This window comes from Rhinopithecus bieti, unplaced genomic scaffold (assembly GCF_001698545.2).
Source record: "Rhinopithecus bieti isolate Rb0 unplaced genomic scaffold, ASM169854v2 scaffold_1368, whole genome shotgun sequence".
In the NCBI taxonomy this organism is placed as follows: domain Eukaryota; kingdom Metazoa; phylum Chordata; class Mammalia; order Primates; family Cercopithecidae; genus Rhinopithecus; species Rhinopithecus bieti.
In genome coordinates this window covers 455,950-461,876 of record NW_016803382.1, presented here as the reverse complement: position 1 = coordinate 461,876, position 5,927 = coordinate 455,950, and the positions used below count along the sequence as shown (strand labels likewise).

Sequence of the window (5,927 nt, the reverse complement as noted above, 5' to 3'; positions counted from 1 at the left end):
TCTCCTGCCTCAGCCTCCCAAGTAGCTGGGATTACAGGCATGTGCCCCCATGCCCGGCTTATTTTGTATTTTTAGTAGAGACGGGGTTTCTTCCATGTGGGTCAGGCTGGTCTCAAACTCCTGACCTCAGGTGATCCACCTGCCTCGGCCTCCCAAAGTGCTGGGATTACAGGAGTGAGCCACTGCACCCGGCCACATATATAATTCTTAATATGCCTTAGCAATTATTATTTCCATTTTCCTAACTCTGGGGGTCAAAGAATCTTATTTACCTCATATAACAATCATATATGCAGCACTTTAAACCATTGGCAACTCTGCTATACTCTGTTATAGGTTGTGCATAGCATATAATTCATGATATTGGTGGGAAGAAAGGGCTGTTTAAATGAAAATACCTCTCAAATGTTTGTGTAGCCGTAGATGATCTTTAATTCTGAAAACCTCTCCTGTCTCCAATTCTGAGGTCATACTCCACCTGTCTCTTCAGGCCTCTTTCTGTTGAGGTTTAGTTTTGTAGTCCCTAAAAGATGCCTTTGTCCTCTTTTTCTGCCCTGCAGATTTTCAGGTTCTGAACACAAGCCCAGTTTCTGCTTCTGATGATCATTTTCAATACAGCGTAAAAAACAGAGCCCTGTTCCACATTTTTACGGCCTCTGCACTTGGCAAAATATTCTTCCCGAATGGCTTCACGTGTGCTCCCTGTCCTCACACCTTTTCAGCTAGGCAACGCTGAGTCACACCTGAGTGGAGGCCGACGCCCCTTTGGAGGCAACTCCAGCCATAAAAAGTCCTGCTTGGAGCTGGTTTTAGTCACAGAGGGCCAAGAAATGGGTTCTGAATGAGGTGCCCCTGCACCTCTGCAGAGCCTGCTGCTGGCCTCCGGGATCTAACTGGGCTCTGATTCACCGTTCCCAACCCCACATCCAGGTAAGTGTGCCCAGCTGTTGTCTGTGCTTCCACCTCAAGATCTGAGTCTCCACTCCTCAGAACCCAGCAGGTTCCGCCTGACAAGGACCTGCAGTCCTTAGCCAGCTGCCACACCCTTGCCAAGGTGTGACTTGGAGTCCTGCAGCCACCTTTGCAGATGTGAAAATTAGCTCCTACTTTCAGCCAAAGCGTTTGGAAAGAAAAGCTTGATCTTTAGCTTTGACCTGGTATTTAAAAAAACCCTTCAAGGGGAACATCACACATGGGGGCCTGTTGGGGCTGGGGGGTTGGGGGAGGGTAAGCATTAGGAGAAATACCTAATGTAAATGATGAGTTGATGGGTGCAGCAAACCAACATGGCACATGTATACCTAGGTATCAAACCTGCATGTTGTGCACATGTACCCTAGAACTTAAAGTATTAAAAAAAAAAAAACCGTTCACGTGATTTGCTTTCAGAATTGGTGGTTTGCCCTTTGTGCAGCACTGGAATCAATCTTGTTTCTCCTTATTACTTGCGGTACATTCTGCTTCCTCGGACTTTCAAAAAATTAGTGTTAAACTCTTTTTTTTTTTTTTTTTTGAGACAAAGTCTCACTCTGTCACCCAGGCTGGAGTGCAGTGGTGCAATCTCAGCTCACTGCAACCTCCGCCTCCTGGGTTCAAGCAATTCTCCTGCTTCCACCTCCTGAGTAGCTGGGATTACAGGTGCATGCCACCACACCTAATTTTTGTATTTTAGTAGAGGCTGGTCTCGAACTTATGTTGTGATCCACCCGCCTCAGCCTCCCAAAGTCCTGGGATTACAGGCGTGCACCACTGAGCCCGGCCTAGTCTTAACTCTTGATGAGGGAATCCTTGACCCCTCTGTGTTTTCACTTTCGGATTTCTTCCTGTTTATCAGATGAATGACCTTGGTACTTTTTGGAGAAAATGACAAAAAGGAGCACCAAGGCCCCAGATGTATGGGAGCTGCAGAAGTGAAAGTGCTGTAGGCTTTGGAGGGTAGATTTGGGGTCTGGGGGTAGATCTGAGTGGGACTGGGGAGGAGTGGGGTGCAATCGAGCCTTTAGACCATGCATGTGTCATGGAAGTCCCTGGTGTAGCCTCCCATGTCTGCATTTCTAGTTGGCCTGGATGACGCATCCCAGTGGTTACTTCTAAGAATAGTCACGGCTAATATTTATCAAGAGCTTAATGGCCGGGCGCGGTGGCTCAAGCCTGTAATCCCCAGCACTTTGGGAGGCCGAGACGGGCGGATCACGAGGTCAGGAGATCGAGACCATCCTGGCTAACACAGTGAAACCCAGTCTCTACTAAAATACAAAAAACTAGCCGTGTGAGGTGGCGGCGCCTGTAGTCCCAGCTACTCGGGAGGCTGAGGCAGGAGAATGGCGTGAACCCGGGAGGCGGAGCTTGCAGTGAGCTGAGATCTGGCCACTGCACTCCAGCCTGGGTGACAGAGCGAGACTCCGTCTCAAAAAAAAAAAAAAAAAGAGAGCTTACTATGTGGCAGATACTTTGCATGTGTTCTTCCTTTAATTCTCACAATGGACCCTCTGACAATATTATCCACATTTTCAGATGAGAAAACTGAAGTATAGAGAGTTGAAACAACTTGGTCGAGGCCCCACTGCTAGAGTGCTAAGGCTAGGTACAAAGCAAGGTCTGATTCCGACCGTCCTGGGCACAGGAGCCTTGTCTGCTCCACTTGTCCCTCGGAGCGTTGCTCTTGCTGGTCCTCTTCACGCCCCAGCTCTTGTCTCCCACCTACTGCCCCCTCTACTGTCCTGTCACATCCCTGATTCCCCCACCAAAACATATATTTTATGATAGCTACTTTTTATCCTCTGTCTAGTGGGTTGCCCGACAGTCCACAGTCACATTTTGAAAAAGGAGAACTTCCCAGAGTTCAGGAACAGATTTTGGAGTGCCTCTTGCGGTGCTTGTTTCCAAAACTAATATGTTGTGGACCTTCAAAGACACAGCACACACAAGCACACACATACCCTCCTTCCAACACAAATAAACCCACGTGCCACTGGGCATGGTGGCTCACGCCTGTAATCCCAGCACTTTGGGAGGCTGAGGTGGGCGGATCACCTGAGGTCAGGAGTTCGAGACCAGCCTGGCCAACATGGTGAAACCCCATTTCTATTAAAAATACAAAAAATCAGTGGGGCATGGTGGCACATACCTGCAATCCCAGCTACTCAGGACGCTGAGGCAGGAGAATTGCTTGAACCCAGCCGGTAGAGGTTGCAGTAAACTGAGATTGCGCCATTGCACTCCAGCTTGGGCAACAAGAGTGAAACTCTGTCTACAAAAAAAAAAACACACACACACACACACAAAAAACACATGCACATAAACTGAAACACACACGAACACACAAACACCCACATGAGCATGCACACAAGCCCCCCACATCAAACTCAAATGCACACAGCAAGCATACATGTAAACCACACACTTGCCACTCCGGCTGCCTCAGCACTGCAGAGCCCCTCTCCTCGGATCCCTGGTGCACACTGAAGGGAAGTAAAAGCTACCCAGAGAGGAAGTGAAGCAGTTGGTGAGCTTTTCTGGTGCTCTGCACAGATGCTGGGGCACTAAGCAAACAGCCATCAGTTTCTGGAGCTGTTCCGAGGTAACTGGGGTCCTTTTGGAGCTCTGGGCTGATGAGGTTCAGGAGGTAGCTGGGAAGTCTGGGGTTTGGGCTTGGTTCACCTACGCCTCTCCCTGTCCCTATCTGAGATGGGTCTGAGACTCTCAGTGGAGGAGTAACAGGCTTTCTCCCCAGCAGGCTTTTGAAAATGGGCCCAAGGGCATTTTCTCAGGACCACAGATGCATGTGGCCTCCACTCTGTCACCCAGGCTGGAGTGCAGGGGCGCAGTCTCAGTTCACTGCAATTTCTGCCTCTTGAGTTCAAGTGATCCTTGTGCCTCAGCCTCCCTAATAGCTGTGATTACAGGCGTGTGCCACCACGCCCGGCTGATTCTTGTATTTTTAGTAGAGACGGGGTTTCACCGTGTTAGCCAGGCTGGTCTTGAACTACTGACCTCAAGTGATCCGCCCGCCTCAGCCTCCCAAAGTGTTGGGATTATAGGCATAAGCCACCACGCCCAGCCTCCCTTCTTCTTAGTCTGGAAGCAAACTAATTTGTGAAGTTTTCATGCCTCCTGTTTTAAAAGTAAAAGGAAGGCTGGCCAGAATGGTGAAACCCCGTCTCTACTAAAAATACAAAAATTAGCCAGGTGTGGTGGCGGGCGCCTGTAATCCTAGCTACTCAGGAGGCTGAGGCAGGAGAATCGTTTGAACCCACGAGGCAGAGTTTGCAGTGAGCTGAGATCCTGCCATTGCACTCCAGCCTGGGCAACAGAGCAAGACTCCATCTCCAAAAAAAAAAAAAAAAAAAAAAAAAGGAAAAGGAAAAATTTGTGGAGGAGAGAAGATGAAGTAGATATAGCAATACATTGTGAACAGGGATTGTTTTTTCTAGTATTCAACCAGGCGGGTCTTGACCAGCATTAGATAAACTTCTGTCTGGCAGCCTGGAAAAGTTCACAGTTGCTGGGACACAAATGCTTTTGGGGTCCTTCTTGGAGAGGATGGAGTTGAAGATTTGGGAGCTTGATGGCCTTTGTTATGCGTCACCAGGGAGACAGGGACAAGGGGCAGGGCTGTTGATGGAGAATGCTGCATGGGATAGGTTGGATGGTGACGTAGAAGTCACCATGCTCCTGCCCTAAAGATTTTAGTAGCAGGCAAACGCTGTGGTCAAAAAAGAGAGTCAAAGACTTAATGAAGTTAAAGGGATTCTTCTGAAGTCCAGCACTCTGATTTTGGGGTTACAGCTTCTACAATAACTGCATATTACTGATACTAGTTCATTCTTAAAATTTTCTTTGGTATCTGATATACTACAGAATAACTGAGCTGGAAAGAGTCTTGGATATTAAAATGATTTAATGAGCAGCAAACTTTCTATTTTTGTCATATCCTTGCAGCACCTCTATTTACTTAATATTTTTCTTTTTTTTTTTTTTTGGGACGGAGTCTTTGCTCTGTCACCCAGGCTGGAGTACAGTGGCGCAATCTCAGCTCACTACAAGCTCCACCTCCTGGGTTCACACCATTCTCCTGCCTCAGCCTCCCGAGTAGCTGGGACTACAGGCACCCACTACCACGCCCGGCTAATTTTTTTGTATTTTTAGTAGAGACGGGGTTTCACCGTGTTCGCCAGGATGGTCTCGATCTCCTGACCTTGTGATCCGCCCGGCTCGGCCTCCCAAAGTGCTGGGATTACAGACTTGAGCCACTGCGCCCGGCCTTTGATAATCCTTTCTAATGCTAATGCTCTGAAATACCAAGATGCTGCACCTTGGTGTGGCCACTGAATGATTGTGCTGTGCAAGGTACTCAATAGACACTGTCGGTTCTGGGGCAATTTCTTGTATTCTTTATTTGCTTATTTCCTTCACCTGTTATTATTATTTTTTTCCTTCTGAAATGTCTGTTATTTGGGTGTTGGATTTCCTCAACCAATAATCGTCTCATTTTCCTTTCTCCTATTTTGCTTTACTTTTAAAAATATTTTCTTTAAATTCATTTTAATGTTGCTAGTAAATTTTTAAACATTTGGCTTTCCTATTTTTAATTTCTGAAAGTTCTTTCTAATTCTCTATTTTTTTATTACCTCCTATTCCTGTTTTACACACACAATGTTTTATGTGTTTAAGGATGTTAATTACAGTTCTTTCAGATTTTTCTTTTAGTTCCCGTGTTGCTTTATTTCCTCTCGGTTCCTTACCTCTGTGTGTTTTCTTTTGGTTTCTTTCTCAGGCTGAAGCCTTTCTTCAAATGTCTTATGCTCTTGTGCTCTCTGGTTATATTTGCTATTTATTTATTTATTTATTTTAACTTTAATCCATTTTAATACATTTTATATGAGTCTCTCTCTCTCTCTCTCTCTCTCTCTATATATATATATATA

The 5,927-nt window shown here is 46.5% G+C and overlaps 1 protein-coding gene across 1 annotated transcript in view; it reads left to right on the top strand.

Moving 5' to 3' along the window:
• Positions 1–3,397: 3,397 nt before the first annotated feature.
• Positions 3,398–5,927, top strand: part of ADA2 (adenosine deaminase 2) — a 47,781-nt gene continuing 45,251 nt past the window's right edge. The window contains exon 1 of the mRNA XM_017882006.1: positions 3,398–3,580. The gene's annotated coding sequence lies outside the window, so the exon portion shown is untranslated. The remainder of the gene's footprint in view (positions 3,581–5,927) is intronic.